At 41.3% G+C, this 19,194-nt stretch overlaps 2 pseudogenes across 2 annotated transcripts in view; both read left to right on the forward strand.

Annotated features, from left to right (window-relative positions):
* Positions 1-13,660, forward strand: part of LOC308269674 (Fanconi anemia group D2 protein-like) — a 117,949-nt pseudogene extending 104,289 nt beyond the window's left edge. Inside the window, exons 3-4 of the transcript in view lie at positions 8,309-8,447; positions 11,790-13,660. The product of the transcript in view is annotated as a Fanconi anemia group D2 protein-like (transcript). The remainder of the gene's footprint in view (positions 1-8,308; positions 8,448-11,789) is intronic.
* A 229-nt stretch (positions 13,661-13,889) lies between these two features.
* On the forward strand, positions 13,890-15,785 carry LOC308269675 (Fanconi anemia group D2 protein-like; annotated as a pseudogene). Its single transcript has one exon. The product of its transcript is annotated as a Fanconi anemia group D2 protein-like (transcript).
* Positions 15,786-19,194: the final 3,409 nt, after the last annotated feature.

Raw genomic sequence — 19,194 nt, forward strand, 5'->3', positions numbered from 1 at the left:
ATGCCAAGAAATGCACTTCTTAATAAATGAGGTGCTTTTAGTAAATGTCAGAGCACAACTACTCATGGCTGGCCACAGCATACCTTTATTCAGGGTCATAACCAAATCTTTTCCAGAATCCCTTTCTCCACAATACCACTGCTAAGTAGAAAGAGATGGCCTCACTCTCAGCTCTGTCCTTCCTTCTCTTTAGTCTCCAAAAACTGCATGTTTTATATCTAATAGCCAATCTTTATCAAGCTTTGGTTCTGAATATGTTTCCTTACCACAGAGATGTCTTCGTGGTACAGAAAAGACAGTACTAGACTAAGAGGTATGGAATTTGCAAACTCACCTAGCTACACTGAATCAGTTCAACTCAGGAGACCATATACAAGTCATAGCCCAAATCTTGTTTTTTCATCTGAAAAATTGGGATACCCCCCTATCTTACTTTTCAAAGTTGTGGTGGGTATAATAAGTTAGGTAAGTAAGAGATCTTTGTACATGATAAGGTATTATGCAAGCATAAAACAAGAGCTTCCAATCCAGAGTGACCAGAACTAGCTCAGTCATTTAAGTATAAAAACCTTCATATACCACTAATTGTATTTTAATTACCTATTGATTGAGAACACGCAAGTTTTAATTGGGCTTTCAAGCCTATGATAGTACCTTCAAGGCTTCCCGGAGGATCGTGGTTACATCTGTAGAACCACAGCCCAAATCAAAAAGGAAATTATCTAAGCCGGGCGTGGTGGCGCACGCTTGTAATCCCAGCATTTGGGAGGCTGAGACTAGAGGATCGCGGTTCACGGACAGCCTCAGCTACTTAGTGAGGCTCTCTGCAACTTAGACCCTGTTTCAGAATAAAGAATAAAAAGTAGGGCAGGAGGTGTAGCTCAGTGGTCGAAGAATGCCCTTGGGTTCCATCCCCAGACCCCACCAAAAAAAAAAAAAAAAAAAAAAAAAAGGAAATTATCCAAAAACAACCTCAACCTGGCTTTCTCCTTGTTTTCAGATTCCTCCAAATCAACTACTTTCCTCTTCTAAATGTCCTCTATCATTTGTTCTGACTTCTTGTACCCCTTCTCTGCTGGTTTCTGGGACTGCAGCCCATCTGTCATTTCTTCTGTAACTGATAATTATAAATTCTAACAATTATTCATAGTTAAACCTATTTAGGCATATACCTCAATAGAAGAAAACAAAATCGATGTCACACAGGAGGATGGAAAGATTTGAGTCCAAAGTACTGATAAAAAGTACAAAAATACTCCTCTCCCCGATCCTTGAGCTATTAATCATCTTGAGGTTGCAGTCCTCAGACATCTGTGGGATAAAGGAACGGATTAGAGGGAGGCAATGGAATCTGCCAAGACCTGAGGCAGATGCTTCCTCTTCGATTTGGACCTATTAGGGATGCTACATGTTCTGATTCTTTTCCTCGCTCTAAGTCTTAATGTCACATTTCTCTAATGTATTAAAACAACTCCGGGATAGACAGGCCTGCAGGATGAGGAGTCCCAGGCAACCTTGGCCACTTCGCTCACTCCCTTGGAAGCATTAATTAATTGGGAGCCTACTTAATTAGCTGTGAGTTATTCTAGGGCTAGAGATTGACAAATAAGACACAGCCCCTGGCCTCAGCGTCCACCGTTTCCTTGGGGATTTAGTTTACGGTATGGTGGTCTAAAATCAATGATAAAAGAAACCCAAAGTGTCTTGAAGCTCACGGGTCAGTAGCCTAAGCCAAGGGTGAGAAGGGATCCAAAGTGATTTTCAGGGGAAGATGATGTCTGAAGTCATATATGAAATATAAACACAAAATGGTCAGATGAGGAAGGGGTAACTTATTCCAGAACAAACGTTCAGAAACTTAAAGATAGCTTGAGCCAAAGATGCAAACTGAGGAAGTCTGGAGGGAGGCCCTTGTAGAAAAGGATTTGTTGTGCCCAGCTGCTGAGCTTGTATTGTGTTCTGAAGCTACTGTAGGGTTTTAAGTGGGAGAGCAGTATGAAGGTATTTGCCAAAAAAATATATTGAGTTCAATCATTATTCTCTGTGTGTGGATTTGGGTTTGCTTTTGAGGTGAGGTCTCCTTATGTTGCCCAGGCTGGCCTCAGACTCCTAGGATCAAGTGGTCCTCCCACCTCATCCTTCCAAGTAGCTGGGACTACCACAGGGTCCTTTTCATCTTCTCCACCTGTGGGGATATTACCATGGTTCCCTGCTTCTCATTCCAGCCTCCTGCCAGCCCTCAGCCTCCTCCTGCTCATACACCGCATCTTGCATACTTTTCAGAGTGGTCTTCCTGAAACACAGTCCTTCTTGTTATTCCCCTAAAGGTTCTAAGATGGAATCCATGCCCAGCTTTTCACTTATGGCCAACTTCACCACTGTGCTTTCCCAATACTCTGTATCTCAGGCCTCTACAATCAGCTGGCTTCTGTTACTAATGTCCAGGATACCCTTCCTCTATGGTCTTGCTCATGGGTTCTTGCTTATCTTTCAAAACCCCACCCTAGTATCTGCCCTGGTGTAGGATCTGCTCCCATCTGCCCAGCACCTCCCACCTCCACCCCCCACTCATGACGGATTCGTGCCTTGCACAAGTTCCTATTCTACACTGATGCCACGCGGCTCTGTTCTCTGCCTTCCTCCTCTCTTTTGCACTGTCAGCTCCTAGAGGGAGAAATGGTGCGTTATTACATCTGTAACACAGTGCTTGGGCTCAGTTGCGTGGGTCACAATGCTTAGAGCTCTGTACAGAATTGGAGAAAAAATATAAGTCAATGAGTGAAAGTTCATTCTTAGAAATAAAGAAATATATCCCAATCCTATCATAGCAAAAATATTTTCTAAATTCTAAGCAGTTAACCATATACTTAAAAACAAGTTATGTTTGTTACTATTGCAGAATACCGCAATCAATTCCTCTATATTCTACCCAATGTTCCTTATGTGAAGACTATGCAATCTTGAGAATGCATGAATAAATATATGCCATATAGTCATGTTCTCCTCATATACTGAAAACTCACCTATATGTGTACATCTAGAGCAAACTTATAAGAACTTAATTTCTTATCCTATCTGAATATTCTTGCATCAGTAAAACCACCTAACATGCTTTGTTGCAAAAATAAAGAGCCAAGAAATATGAAAAAGGGGCCCAAATATATAAATATGGGAAATTATATAATTTCCCTCTTTACACAAAATACATGTTCCCAAATATTTGACTCTTGCTAATTCACATCTAAGTAACATTGAGGCTTTTATTGAAAGAGTGACTGTTACTGCAGATTAAACTTGAAACACAAGGTCCAAATCTTCACAGAGTCTTGGAAATAGTATGTTACAGGTCTTAAAAAGATCATTATTTCCTGGGCCCTGCCTCCATGGTAACCAGTAAAGTCAATTAATAGAGAGTCATAGGGGCTTCTCTGATATTTAACTTATATATGGTCATGGTGTCAGAGCTCCACACTGAAGCAATGGTAACTTTGTTTGTTTATACTAAAGATTGAACTCAGGAGCATTCTATCTCTAAACTATTCCCCCAGCCCATTTGTTTATTTTCTTATTTTGAAACAGAGTCTCAAGTTGCTAAGGGTCTCACTAAATTGCTTAGCCTGGCTGCTAGCCTGCTACCCTCCTGGCTCAGACTCCCAAGTACTGGGATTACAGGCTTGAGCCACCATGCCTGGCTGTAAGTCTTACTAATGGTGGAATGATTCTTGTTATCTTGATGGAATGGAAGTTCAGAGTAGGAATTAATCTAAAATATATAAATATGTGAAAGATAAAAACAAATTAAATACCCACCAATAGACAGCTGATAAAATAAAAAGGACCGTATGGTAGACTGAATTATTGGCCTGAATTCTATTACTATAGTAATATTATAGATCCATGGCCTTGCTATGGCCATAAGATGGATAAGGTAGATGTCTTCACTTCTTAACTATGGGTTTGGCCATCTAAGTTGCTTTAGCCAGGTGTGGTATGAGCAAAGACTTTAAATAAATCTAAATTACTAAAGTGTTTATTTGCACATTTGGCATCACCACAAGAATAACATGGCCTGGTACATACTGCCCCCATATGAAACAACCCTACCTCAGCTGACCTCCAGACCTGCAATGTGAAGCAGAGCCTCGCTAGTTCACCCATAAGGTGCACGAGAGACAATAAATGCTTATTTTTATATGCTGGTTCTATTTTGTGATTGTATTTACTCAGTAAAGGCTGACTGATATGTGGGGTCATCTATATAATAGGATATTTTATATGGATGAAGAGCTATTCAATGAGGCAGGTTTTGATGAATTGATATAGAAATATCTTTAGGATATATTGTTAAATAAAAATAGCAAGGTGCATATTGTGAGGGAAAAAAGAACACATTTTTATCTTTGTTTTAGTAATTCTAGTCTTTCTCTAAAAGGATGTTCAAAAAGATTTTAAGAGATTGGCGTCAGAGGGAAACCCTGGGTTGACTGTGGGTCAGAGTAGTGACCAACCACTGATATTTAAGTATCCACTAACCAGTACAGCAATGATGCACCCCAGGTGTTGTCCATCCGAGATGGACACACTCCAGAAATAGCTCAGATGCCTCTCACCATTTTCAGTAGAGCCCATACAGAAAGTAAGGTAATTTCAAGGTCTAAATAGAGTTAGATTTAGTTTAATTAATGAGGAACAGACTGGAAAAAATAAAGGGACAAAAGAGAAAATATGGGCTAAAAATGGGTTTGCTGTCCATATATTTTTAGGAAGCCACCTCCCTTATTCTCTACTTCCATCCCCCTTCAACACCAAGACCATTTCCTAATTTGGCATCATTATAGTCCACAGCATATAGATAATGCATTCAACAACTTAGAATAAACATATTTAGGGGGGAAAAAAGATTAGGTGAATAGAAACACCGGAATACAAAAAATTTTTTCACAATGTGGGAAGTGTTGTATATTTTTTTTCCAAATTTCACATAGTCCAAGGGACACTGTAAAGATAAGCACACGTTGCCATGGAAACTAGATGTCATCATTAGCATCATCAACAGTTACTAAATGCCTGCTAGTGCTGTTCTGAGTTACTTTCTACTTACATTGGAAAAGAAAGACAGGGTGTTTGCTATGAAGGAATTTCTAATTCAAATGATCTCTAGAATAGAACATGCTCAGTAAGGAAAGAGTGAGCCTGTATCATTCATCACCGCAAAGGATACAGAGCTTAATAAGTCTCCGTTGCTAGCCACAGAGTATTATAGTTGATTACTAGATAATGTGGAGATGCAGTGATGGTGATGTATACAAAGTCTTCTGCCCCAGTCTCAAAGCAACCAAATGCTGACACTAGAAGTACATACTTACTTACTCAAGAAAAATCAATCTGTCTATATATCCATTTCTTACCTCATTATTTATCCCTAAACGTAGTGTTTTAAATTTTATAACGCACAGAAGAGAAGACTCCTGTCCTTTCCCAAAATTCCCTGATACTCTCAAATGCAAACAGAGCTTCTACAAAAAGCGTAAAGAATGGAATCGCCATTTCTACAAGCTGTTAAGTCAAAGAATGCATGAATAATTTAGACTCCACCAACTGCCAATGAACCTATGTTCCAAAACTCTGGGTCTAAGGAGCCAGTGATAGGCAGAGCACCTGGGACAGATAATATGGTGCCCAGGAGAGTGACTAATTTGCATTCCTTCTATGTGGTCAGCAAGCCGCGATGCAGGTTGCTGACTACCTGGGTGGACCTGCAGTACGCTTAGACTGCTCTGCTCACCCCCTTGTTTCTGGTCCACTTGTTATTTCTTGTTGGACCTCTAGGGCACGGCCAACACATGAACCTCCTACAGATGACATGCACTACTCAGTAAAGGCTATGCTTTATCTATCAGTTTAGCTTTTTTTTTTTTTTCCCATTCTTTCCTGCAATAGAATATTCCTTCAAGTACCTGCTCTACCAGGAGAAAATTAGACTGCTAATATTCTAATAAAAATGTAGAATTCTCTAGAGAAGTAAAAGCAAAAAGGATTCAGGCTAATCATATATAGTGGCCAAGTAGAATTTGGCATCCTAATCAATTCTAGAGGATCCTAGAGTTCCTTTCTTTTCTCTCTCTCTCTCTCTCTCTCTCTCTCTCTCTCTCTCTCTCTCTCTCTCCCTCCCTCCCTCCCTCCCTCCCTCCCTCCCTCCCTCCTTCCCTCTATCGTATTGGGAATTGAACTGAGGGGCATTCTACCTCCAAAATACACTCCCAACCCTTTCCAATTTTTATTTCAAAACAAATTCTTGCTAAGTTGTATAGGGTCTTACTAAATCCTGAGGCTGGCCTCAAACCTGTGATCCTCCTGTCTCTGCCTCTGAAGTACTGAGATTACAGGAATGCACCAGTGTTCCAGATCCTCCTGAGGTTTATGAAGGAGCTTTAATCCTAAGTGAGTCAGGGCCTTCTGGTGCAATATCACTTGTCTTCCTTCTATACAATAGCATAGTGATGTTTAAGAGGACTCTAACAGTCTCTCTCTGTTTCATAAACAGAAAAAATGGTGGGAGGAAGACACCTAATTCACAAACTGCCTGGAGTGAGTTCAGGGACAAAACCATTATTGGGCTGGCTAACGTACCGCTCACCTGTCAGCCTGTGCAGCCAGTATTACGCTCAATAAATGTTAGTATCCTTTCCATAACCCAGTTTTGAAGTAATTGCCTCTTTCCTCGCATTATACCTATGATACGATCTCCCTCTCCAAACAGCTGTCACTCGGCTTGTAACCCCTCTCCCCCATTCCACTGCCCCACCTCGGTTTGATACCTGCATGTGCCATACATCATCATAGTCTCCATCAGGAAACTCTGCTCATTTTATTTCAGTGTAAACTCTGCTCCTTGTGTTCCAAGAACCTTTAGTTTTCAGGCTACAGGACAGGGAGGGAAAATCGATCTTTGCCTGGTAATATGACTAAATTGGGGAGATGGTGCTTGGTGTCCAAGAACAAAATGGCTAAAATTTGCAAGGTAGAGTCTTGGAGATGAGTGAGCTAAAGCAAAAACAAACAAACAAACAAAAACACCAGTGATCAGAGAAAGGTTCTATTGAGTATTTAGCTGAGTCCTGATAGACACATGCATGTGAGAAGACTACTCTCAGCCAGGAAAAGAAAGGACCAGATAATTAAAGATATAATTCATCACATTATCAGACTATAAAAGAAAAATCATCAAGGGATGATGTGGGAGAGAGATTGCAAAGGAGCATAAAAAAACTCTGTGGGGTAACCAATATGCTCTTTGTATTAATCATGGTGTTTTCACACATTTATATTCATTTCAAAATTTAGCAAATTGTATGTTTGAATATTGTTATATAATGTCAGTTATATTTCAATAAAGCTGTTTATTTGTTTGTTTGTTGATTCATTTGTTTGTTTGCAGTACTTGGGATGGAACCCAGGGGCATTCTACCTCTGAGCTACATTCCCAGCCCTATTTTTTATTTTCTATTTTGAAACAGGGTCTCACTAAGTTGCAAAAGGCCTCACTCAGTAGCCGAAGCTAGCCTCAAACCACAATCCTCCTGTCTCAGCCTCCCAGTACTGGGATTACAAGCATGAGCCACCACGCCTGGCTTCAATAAAGTTATTTTAAAAAGTATAACTGAACTTGGTATGGTGCCACAGTACTATAATCCCAGATTCTCAGGAGGCTGAGGCAGGACGATTATAAATTCAAGGCCAGATTAGGCAACTTAGCAAAACTCTATAAATAAAATGAGGGGATTGTAAAGAAGAGAATAGAGAAAGGCAGATCATTTTGGTTGCTCAAAGATTTTGAACTCAAACAGTTAAATGACTGTTTCTTGGCAAGAAAAGAAAAGCAGTCAGAACTCAACAGAAGAAAGACAGTCAAAACAGTTGAACAGGAGCATCACAATGAGCAGAGGACTGGAAAGAGGTCTACACATTGCATTTGGTGAGTAAAGCTGAGACAGGAGCCATCTTGGCGAGCCCACACTAGAACTGGCAGCATCTGAAATCCAGCAGCTCTCAGAAACACACTCTAGTAATGAAGAAACTAAATCCTGTTGAGCCAGTGATTGCAGAGACCCAACATGAACAAGCAATTACATTTACATTCTTCTCTCCACACTCAAATTCCTCAAGATTGTGACTCTCCAGACCACCCAACTAACTCCTGTGGCTTCAGCTGAACTGGTTGGGGCTGAGAAGTAACAGACCCATCCTGCAGGGACCTGAGTAGCTACAACCAGCTTTGTCAAGACCATGAATTTACAAACTTTCCTAGTGAGAGCCTGCATAACTGCAAGGACTTGGCAAAAGCCATGGGGTCTGTGAATCTGCAGATCTCCCCTGCAGTGGTATGGGCAGGAGATACAACCAGATACAGCAAAAATGTGAATTTAAAGACAGTCAGAGACACTCAGGTGGGACCTAGAGTCAGTAGTCCTCCCCAACCCTGAGGGATCCCTAGCAATCACTGCAAGATTGTAAGCAGTAGTGTCTTTGGTACAAAATAATTCAGCCAAGTATGTTACAAGCTCAAACAGCTATAAACATTCACCTGGCAGAGTTTGGGCATCACAAATACCAAGGAGAGTGACTGAAAAAGCCTTACATGACTATACTTGCCAGAGCAGAAGTAGTATCTCTGAGGCTAAATAACTCAGCCACCCACATCCCAGGCTCAGAACTACACACTCTATCCTCTGATGGAGTTTGGGAGGCCATGAGCAGGGACGCCGGGGGCCGGCAGGGTTTCACATGATCAGAGCTGGCGCAGCAGCAAGGGTGAGCGTGGGGCACTTTAACCCAGACAGCCATGCCGCAGACTTGGAAAACTACAATCTCTAGGCCAGCAGGGTTTGAGCCCAGTGAGTATGGGGGCCAGCAGCTGACAGGGATTCACATGATCTCAGCCAACAGAGCAGCAGTGGTGTCTCTGAAGCATTAAAGCTCAGCCAGAGCTGGGCATGGTGGTGCATGCCTCTAATCCCAGTACTTAGAAGACTAAGACAAGAGGATTTTAGGTTTGAAACAGTCTCAGAAAGTAGTGAGGCTCTCATCATCCTAGCAAGACTCTGTTTTCAAATAAGGAGTAAATTAGGGCTAGGGGTGTATCTTGAAAGTAGAATGCCTCTGGGTTCAATTCTTAGCACTATAAAAATATATCTGAGGCACCTGGCTACAGGATCTGAGTGCCATAATCTCTAGCCCTGCGGAGTTTGGGCCCAGTAACTATGGAAGCCAGAAACCAGGGGTCTGCAATGTTCTATGTCATCGCAACCAGTAGAGTAGCAGTGGTATCCCTGGAGCATTAAGCTCAGCCCACAAGACTGATGCTTAGAACATTATAGTCTCTGGCCCTGCTGAATTTGTGTCTGGAGAGCATGGAGGACTACAACCAATCAGACTCTGCTGCTTGCCTGCTCTGGCTAGGTATGATATTCCTTTAAAGTGGTCCTGGGGGACAAAATCAAAATTCTAAATATATAAGACAGATTTGTTGAGGCAAATATATACTCCCAGCACAAGACTTATAAGGAGAGAAAGAATACACTTAGGAGAAAAAAATCACACATAGCAAAAGAGAATACCAATATAACAGTGATACAAACCTAATAATCCTGAAAACATGAGAAAAAAGATCAGTGAGAAAATAATAAACTCCCACAGCTCCATAAGAATGGAGATCATCAATACAGAGCTTTGAAAAATGTCAGAAGGAGAATTCAAAATTTTGTTTTTCAATATAACAAAAATCTTAGAAATAAAAAACAGAGAAAATGTATAGGATATGAAAGGACATATAAATTTAAAAATCCAGACCCTAAATAAGAATCAAAAAGAGGCACTGAGTGAAGTGAAGGGAAGAATAAATGAAATAAAATCCTCAATAGAAATGGTCACTGGAGGATTAGACCACATGGAAAATAAAGTCTCACACTTAGAAGACAGTTCATTCAAAACTGACCACACAGTCAACAAAATAGAAAAAAATTCAATGCAACCAGGATATTCAAGAATTCTGGGATAGTATCAAAGGACCTAACTTACAGATAGGCTTTGAATAAGGTCTAAAAGCATAAAACAATGTAATTAGAAACCTCTTCAAAGAAATAATATCAGAGAATTTCCCAAATATAAAAAACAAGAATATTATGTACAGGAATCATTTAGAACACCAAGACAAAATCAGACAAGAACTTTTCCATGACACATAATAATCAGAATGAGTAACAAAGGTTGTAATGTTTGGGATTTAAAACATCCCCCTACCTCTCACAGAAATAAGACAGCAATGTTGGAAGTGGGGCTTAGTTGTAAACTCATGTGAGTGGTGACCAAGGCCTGTAGGGTGTGGCTGGAGAAGTTGAGTCCCTGGGTTGCAGCCTTGGGGATTATGTGTGGTTCCTCCTTCCCTTGCTTACCTGTTCTCTCTGCTTCCAAAATATGAGGAGCAGATCCTGCGTGCTCTCCCTCTGTGTGCTCTCCCTCTCTTGGCCTCCTATTACCATGCCCTAAGATACAGACACTGGCCTCACATGGACTGAACCCAAAAATCTCCAAGGAAACTGTGAGCGAATAAATGTCCTTCCTTAAGTTATATAAGTTATATGGTCATTTAGATTATAGTGAGAATGTTGTTTGAGACAGAGGTCAAAGAGAGAATCTTAAATGCTTTGAGAACAAGGAATGGGTGACATTCAGGGGCAAAACAATAAGAATCACTCTGAACTTCTCAACTCAAATCATGAAGACCAGGAGGGCCTGGTATAATGTACTTCAAACTCTGAATGAAACAACTCCCATCCCAGACTGTCAGATCCAGCAAAGATATCCTTCAAACTTGGTGGAGAAATAAAAACCTTCCAAGACAAGCAGAAACTAGAAGAATTTATGACTATCAAGCCGGCACAAGAGAAAATATTTAAAGAAATGAAACATAAAAAAGAAATAAGAAATAAATACCAGAACCAGAAAAGGGAGAAATTCCACTAGATGAGCAATTAAATGAGAAACATCCTTCTTATCCCAAAGAAACAGAAGAGTCTGTGAATGTCCTGGAGTCTCATACTGAGGACCTCAGCAGTTTTAGAAACTGCCTGCTGTCTTTTGAATGTCTGCAGGATGAGGAAGCCAGCATGGGCACATCTTATTCCAAGAGCCTCATCAAATTGCTCCTGGGCACTGACATATTATATCCTGCCATTATCAAAGCCTTATTTGAGCTGGGCTTGATGGCGCACGCTTGTAATCCCAGAATTTAGGAGGCTGAGACAGGAGGATCACACAGGTTTGAAGCCAGCCTGAGCTACTTAGTGAGGCTCTCAGCAACTTAGTGAGACCCTGTTTCCAAATAAAGTATAAAATCGGTCTGGGAGTGTAGACCAGGAGTAGAAAGCCCCTGGGTTCCACCCTTAGTACCACAAAAAAAAAAAAACCTTCTTTGAAAAGTTGCCAGAATTTTATTTTGAAAATGTAAGTAGTGATCGCCGGGCGTGGTGGCACATGCTTGTAATCCCCGCACTTGGGAGGTGGAGACAGGAGGATCACGCAGGTTCGTAGTCAGCCTCGCTGGCTTAAGAGGCCCTGTTTCCAAATAAATAAAAAATATAAAATAGGTCTGAGAGTGTAGCCCGGAGATAGAAGGGCTTCCAGGAACCCCAGTATCACCAAAAAAAAGAAACACAAGTAAAACAAGAAAAGAAAATGTAAGTAGTGATTAAATCAACATACCTTGACTCATCATCAGTCAACTCAAATAGATCAACAGAGTTGTGAATGGCAAGGACCTCACCACCAAAATTATGCTGCTGATCGATGTTGCTCTGGTCCATCGGCAGCATTTCATCAACCACCTCCTGAGATTCTAGGGAATGCCCAGCATGCCAATGGGGGGAGAGAACTCAGTGACCTGTTGGTGGAGAATATTCCCCTTCCTGTCCCAATCCTGCATGTTCTTTCTAGCCTCCAACTTTACTTGAACCTCCTATCTAAGGCTTGCCAGTTGGTGATGGGCAATCTGCTATCAGTGACATTAGAAGATATGCCTGTGATAATCAAGTTTATTCTTCATTCTATAACTCCTACCAATGCACTGGAGGTTGTTTCTGCACTACAGGAGAAGCTGAAGTTGCAGTGTTTCATCTTGCCATCATCGTCTATCCTTCCCAAATCAACGTGAACAGTGTAAGAGCAAGCTCTTCAGGAAATCAAGAAAGCAACCATTAGAACTGTATTTCTCTCATCTTTGATGTAGTAAAGTCAGCCTTTAGATATGAGAAAAACATTTCAGAAGCTTGGAATAAGGCAATTGAGGGCATTGTTGTAGAGTCTAAGCACAAGAGTTTTGACCTGATGATGCTTCTCAACATCTGTGGCACCGATATTTAAACAAACAAGTCCATTGAGAGGGTGCTAAGAAATAAGATTTGATCCGTCTACCTTCAAGAAGATCTTGGATAGCGTACTTTCTTTATTCATTACTTGGTTCTGAGCAATATTTGTCCATCAGTTCTGTCACTGGCTCAGAGTCTGTTCCATTCTCTAGATTGCAGAATAATTGTGCTTAGCAGTCTCCTATACAAATATTCATTTAATTATTTTGACACCTACTGCCAATAGGAAGTGCTTGGTGCCTTGAGGTCTTGCAATGGCAGTGAAGTTTAAGTTAACATTGCACTGGATGTTCTCTTCGTGCTGATAAAGCTCCACCCATCTGTGATGGATGCTATCGTCGTGAAGGGCATTTTAGATTATATGGAACAAATGTCCCCAGAGCAAATACAAAAAGTCTTCTATATTCTCAGCATGCTGGCCTTTAACAAAGAGCATAAAACCAGTAGCTACATCAAGGATGACACGCACTTAGTGATATAAAAATAGCTCTCTAGCACCATATTCAAGTACAAACTCATTGGACTACTGGTGCCATCACCATGGCTGGAATCCTGGTGGAAGGCAGGAGTGGATCTTCTAATCTGACCCAATGTGGAGCTGACCTGAGCAGCGAGCGATGCACACAGGTGACCTCCCTGCTACGGTTGGTTCATTCCTGTACTGAGCAGTGTCCTCGAGACCTCTGCACTTGATTATGATGAATTTGCCAACTCGATTCAAAAGAAAAGGTGGTCCCCCCAAACCTTAATATTAATTGGACTAACAAACTTCAGTGATTTCCAAGATATCTTTGTGGTCAACTTCTGTGTGGTTCCCAAAGGTGACTTTCCATTTCCAAGAAGCCTCTCTTTAGACTGGAAAAACAAAGTACTTGTGATAAAATCGCCGTCAACCTTCTGCCACTGTTGTTCTCTGAAGAATTCACAAAAGATGGGGGTCAAATGACTTCACAGAAATCAGACCAAAAATTGGTGCCTCCATTGTGCCTGGCTCCCTGCTACTGGGATTTTATGTAGAGAAAGTATTTAACAGGAACCTAGAACAAACCTATAGTCTCTGAGATTGTCCTGTATTCCTCACTGACCTGGGGCCTGGCGAGAAGCTGGAGTCCATGTCTGCTAAAGAGCGTGCATTTACGTGTTCACTCATATTTCCTACTCTCAACTGGTTCTGAGAGGTTGTGAATGCCTTCTGCCAGCAAATGTCACCTGAGATAAAGGGGGAAATGCTCTCTTGATTAAAAGACATTGTAGAGCCGGGCATGGTGGCTCACGCTTGTAATCCCCATGCTTGGAGGCTGAGACAGGAGGATCGCACAGGTTCGAAGCCAGCCGGCTGGCTTAAGAGACCCTGTTTCCAAAGGAAAAAAATATAAAAATAGATCTGGGAGTGTAGCCTGGAGGTAGAAGGGCTTCCAGGAACCCCAATACCACCAAAAAATAAAAGACTTTGTAGAGCTGTAGTCAATCCTGGAAAAGTACTTGACCATCACCCCAGACTACACTCCTCCCCTGGAAAACTTGGACCTATAAACTCTAGATCTAATACCCCATAGAAGCCCTGCTGCTTCTGCAGATAGATAGACAAACAGACAGACAGACAGACAGACAGACAGACAGACAGACAGACAGACAGAGGAAGGAAACAAAAAGAAGCAGACACCAACAAAGCATCCCCCACACACCCTTCCTAAGGAAGATAATTCAGAATGTGACCCTGTGCTGTCTGGTAGAAGCCAGCTAGTCAAGAAACTCACAGGGAAGGAAGGAAAGACATCTGTATCACTAAAAATTTACCATGCATTTTTTTGAGAGGTGGACATTGAGGTCTTCTCTATTCTGCACTGTGGCCTTGTGACCACGTTCATCTTAGATACTGAAATGCACACTGAAGGTACAGAGGTTCTGCAACTTGGGCCCCCTGAGCTGCTTTTCTTGCTGGAGGACCTTGCCCAGAAGGTAGAAAATATGCTGACATCTTCTTTTGCCAAGAGAACCCCCTTCCTCAAGAATAAAAGCAACTGGAATATTGTATTCTTACATCTCCATCAGTGATTTGACCCAGAAATTGCTCATCATGTCATTCAACTGCTGAACCCACTGTGTAACCATCTGGAAACCATTCACAACTACTTCCAGCGCTTAGTCACTGAGAATCCCAGAGGCCCTAACGAATCAGGAATGAAAGCCCAGGAGTACCACATAATGTCTTCCTATTATCAAAGGCTACTGCAAATTTTTTAAGGGATTTTTGCTTGGAATGGATTTTGTTTCCCTGGAAATCAAATTTTACTATATTCAGCCCTCAAGGTCCTTACTAGATGACTGAAGCAGAGAGAATATGAACAGGCCCTTGGATAAATTGCTCAGTCAGAGCTTCAATTACGTGCAAAATTTCCATTTTAGCATTCCCCATTTCTAGTGTGATTTGAACCTCACCAGAATTTTGATGGTCTTTCTGGAGAAATCAACAACTCCAACTTGAAAGAAAGAACAAATTGCTTTCCTAGCCAGACAGTTTCTCTGCCAGGTATGGCCACATGGGGAGAAAGAAAAGAGCAGCATCTTTCATGAACAGCCCCATGACTTGCTTTGCATCCACCTGGAGCACGCAGACAGCATTCTGAAGGCCATAGAGGAGGCCACTGGGATTGGTGTCTCAGAAGTGATCGACTCTTCAAAAGACGTAGCTTCCCCCACATTCCCTGTGCTGTCCCATGTCATTTTCTCCATGTGATGATGGCTGAACTTGAGAAGACAGTGAAAGGCCTCCAGGCTGGCACAGCGGCAGACGTTCCGCAGGTTTATAAAGGAAGCTCCTGTACTGGAACACAAGTCTTCAGACTTCAGCATCCTCGTCAATCTGATGAACGTACTTGACAGTTTCCCTGATCTACATGCCTGTTTCAAGTACGGACGTCTGTCTCCGGAAGCATTTCTGAAGCAGTGAGTGCTGCTCCTAGACTTCTGCTTTAGAAAACACTGGGAAAATGTTCTGAGCTTACGGGAAATCTTCCAGTTGAACACAAGGCTGCTTCATCGCCTGTGTGGGCATTCCAAGATTCACCAGGACACGAGACTCACCAGACATGTGCCTTTCCTCAAGAAGACACTGGAGCTGCTAGTCTGCAGAGTCAAAGCCAAGCTGGTCCTCAACAACTGCAGAGAGGCCTTTTGCCTGGGCAATCTCAAAAACCAAGAGGTGCAGGGTAAAGAGATTATGTCCCAGGATTCCCAGGAGAGCAGAGCTGATAGGAGCGAGGACGGCACATCATCCTGGATCTCTGGGAGCAAAGCACAGAGGATGGTAAAGATGGAGAAAAGGAGCAGCACAGGGACAAGAGCGATGACAACGCTGACTAGGCGTAGCGAGATGCCTGCGCCTTCCCCACCTCTGCGCACCTCTGTAGTCAGGGCTTCAAGTCTGCTTTTGTCTTTGCAGTTGGAACTATACTGTTTTGTCCTTCAATAATGAGTTTTATTTAATTGGCTTGTGCATTTCATAATTGTCTAACATAGTCAAAGTCCCTGGCTCAGGATTTACTGGTTTGTTTAAACAGGGTGATGCTCTGCTGTAGGATACACACTCGTAGGCATGATTCTAGGCTTTGTGAGCTAGTTTTGAAACTGATTCATTCTAGAATTTAGATGTGTATCATTTTTATTAATAAATTACTTTCTAAGTTTTGCCTCAGCTAAAAAATATCATTTCTCAATAATATCACTGAATGTCAAGTCTAAATTCTCTGATTAAAGGCATAGACTGGCAATGTGGATTAAAGATCATAATCCATCTATATGCTGCATACAAGACATTCACTTTGCGGGCAAAGATATTCATAAGCTAAATACAAAAGGATGGAAAAATATATTCTATGCAAATGGAGACCAAAAGCAAGCAGAGGTAGCAACTCTCATATTTGAAAAAGCAGACTTAAGCCAAAATTTAATAGAATGGACAATGTGGATCATTTCTTACTGATAAAAGGGACAGTTCAACAAGAAGATACAACTTCCGGGAAGATGGCGACCGAGAAAAGCGGGGCTTAAGAGCCCCGCTAACAACCAATCTCCATTACCACAAAATCAGCGCCTTTCATAGCCAGAAAACACCATCACCAGAGAAACAAAAAAACCACCAGGCTCCAGAGAGAAAGCGGACTGAGAACAGAGCTCAGAGCCACAGAGGAGATACACGCGCCCAAGGACGCGGCAGCAGCGCCATACTGCCGGCGGCAGCGGCGAACTCACCGGACGGCTACAGCAAGCCAAGGTGAGCCGCTGCGGAACAGCCAGGCGGTTTCTTTCAGCGCAAAGATCATTTAAAGCTCCCAGTGGCTGAGCTCAGCACATGCTGCAGGGACTCAAAGTGGAACTCAAAACCAGAGAAGAAAAAATACGCCAGCCTCACGGCCGAGGGCGTGGCAGCGGCGCCATATTGCCACCGGCAGCAGCAGCAGAGAATTCACCGAGTCCAGTACAGCTACATCTGCGTACTCAAGAACAGTGAGTCAAATTGCGGGCCACAGAGGAGAAATCCCAGTACTGTACTCCCTGGGACTTGACCCAGTGAGGGAGGGGCGGTGGCAGAGATATCACACCATAGGAGAACGTGCAACCTGGCACCCACCATAGTTTAAAGCAGCCTCTATCGACTCTCTGGGTCGGAGACTCTGTGATACAACCCAGTAAAGGAGTAGTGGGGTCTGAGATACTACAGACTCGAGATCCAGAACACCTTAAGTGAAGTCATAGTGACCCAAGGGAAGAACCCAGAGAAGGCACAAACTTCCGAAATCATGGGAAAGAGGAATAATACTGGAGTAATGAATGTGCACAACCCCACAACATCAGAACCTGATAAAACAGAAAATCAGAGATTTCTAGAAGATCAAATCAGGAAAATAACTGTAGAAATAATAGAGGTGCTTCGAAAAGAACTCAGAGAGAGCCAGAAAGAGATAAAGGATGCAATTAATGAAGTAAAGGCCTCAATTCAAAGCACAAACAACCGATTAGACCACATGGAGAACAGAATCTTGCTCTTAGAAGATGAGCAATCCAAAAATGAACACATAGTTTCTAATCTAGAAAAAAAATCCAACAGCAGGAATCTGACATTGAAGAAATATGGGCCCATTTTAAGAGAGCTAACCTAAGAATAATTGGAATAGAGGAGGGAAAAGAAAGTGAAACCAAAGGGATCAACAATCTCTTCAAGGAAGTAATAGCAGAAAATTTTCCAAACATAGAGCAAGAGGTTGATACACAGATCCAGGAAACTTATAGAACTCCCTTTAGACAGGATCGGAGAAGAGGATCCCCACGCCACATAATTGTCAAAATGACCAATGTGGAAGCCAAGCAGAGAATCTTAAAGGCAACAAAAACAAAGGGCCAAGTGACATTCAGAGGCAAACCAATTAGAATCACTCCAGACTTCCCAAACCAAGTCATGAGAGCCAGAAGGGCTTAGAGTAACATATTCCAAACTCTGAAAGAAAACAACTTCCAGCCAAAAATTTCCTACCCAGCAAAACTTTCTATCAAATTAGATGGAGAAATAAGAAGCTTCCATGACAAACAGAAACTGAAGGAATTTATGTCTTCAAAACCAGCACTAGAGAAAATACTCAAAGAGATTAACTACAAAGAAGAAATAGGTAACACACACCAGAACCAGAGAAACAAGAGTTTCCATCCAACAGACAACTAAGATTGGTTATCTGTGGAGATTCATTACTTATGTTAGTCTTTTACCTATCTCTAAATGGTATTGTTTGCCTTTATTGTTGTTAATTTTTAGGATTTCTAGTTGGAATATTAATATACCTTCAGATATAGCATTTGGAAACATTTTATCCAATTCTATTAGTAACTTTTAACTCTGTTTACATTGTCTTTGGATATACAATTTTTTTATTTTTTTAGGGAGTTTGTATATTCTTCTGTTGCCTGTGCCATTGAAATCATATCCAAGAAATCACTGCCAATTTCAATGTTGTGAGGTTTTATGACCCAGATTTTCTTCTAAAAGTTATAGTCTTAAGATTTATATTTAGGTCTTTTATCTATTTTGAGTTAATATTTGTATGTGGGATTAGGTAAGGGTCCAATTTTATTCTTTTCCATGTAATTATTATTTTTCAACTATATTTAGTTAAAAGATTAATATTTCCACCACCAAATGTTCATGGAAACCTTGTCAAATTAACTTGACTATATAGGGAAGAATTTAGCTCTAGGCTTTTATTTAACTCCAATGGTTTATATATCTGCCTTTAGAACAGTACTACACTGTTTCAATTATTGTAGCTTTATATGGTTTGAAATCAGAAAATATATATCTTCCAACTTTGTTCTTTTTCAAGATCGTTTTGGGTATCTAGAATCCATATTCCATATTAGGATAGATTTTTTCTGAAAAATAAATATATAAATATATGATAGTTTCACCTAAAAAAAAAAATATCCTCTGGTAAGAAAGAAAGCAAAAAGAAATATTGAATGTTATCTTTAAGTCATCAAAAGCTTGGTATCAGACAAATGAAACTGTTATGTGAGATTATCACTTTTAATTTTGGGTAAATTGCTATAATACTAGATGTCAACCACTAAGCCAAGCATGGGAATGAGGGATGGGGAGAGAATGGGGTGGGGATCGGGTGGGGGCTGACTGGGTGATGTGTGCATGTATGTCTACAAAAGTTTGTATCCCACTATGATGTATGAATACAGTGCACCAATAAAATAAAAATTAAAAATTAAAAAA

The sequence above is a fragment of the Muscardinus avellanarius genome (assembly GCF_963383645.1).
Source record: "Muscardinus avellanarius genome assembly, chromosome: 11".
NCBI classification, from domain to species: domain Eukaryota; kingdom Metazoa; phylum Chordata; class Mammalia; order Rodentia; family Gliridae; genus Muscardinus; species Muscardinus avellanarius.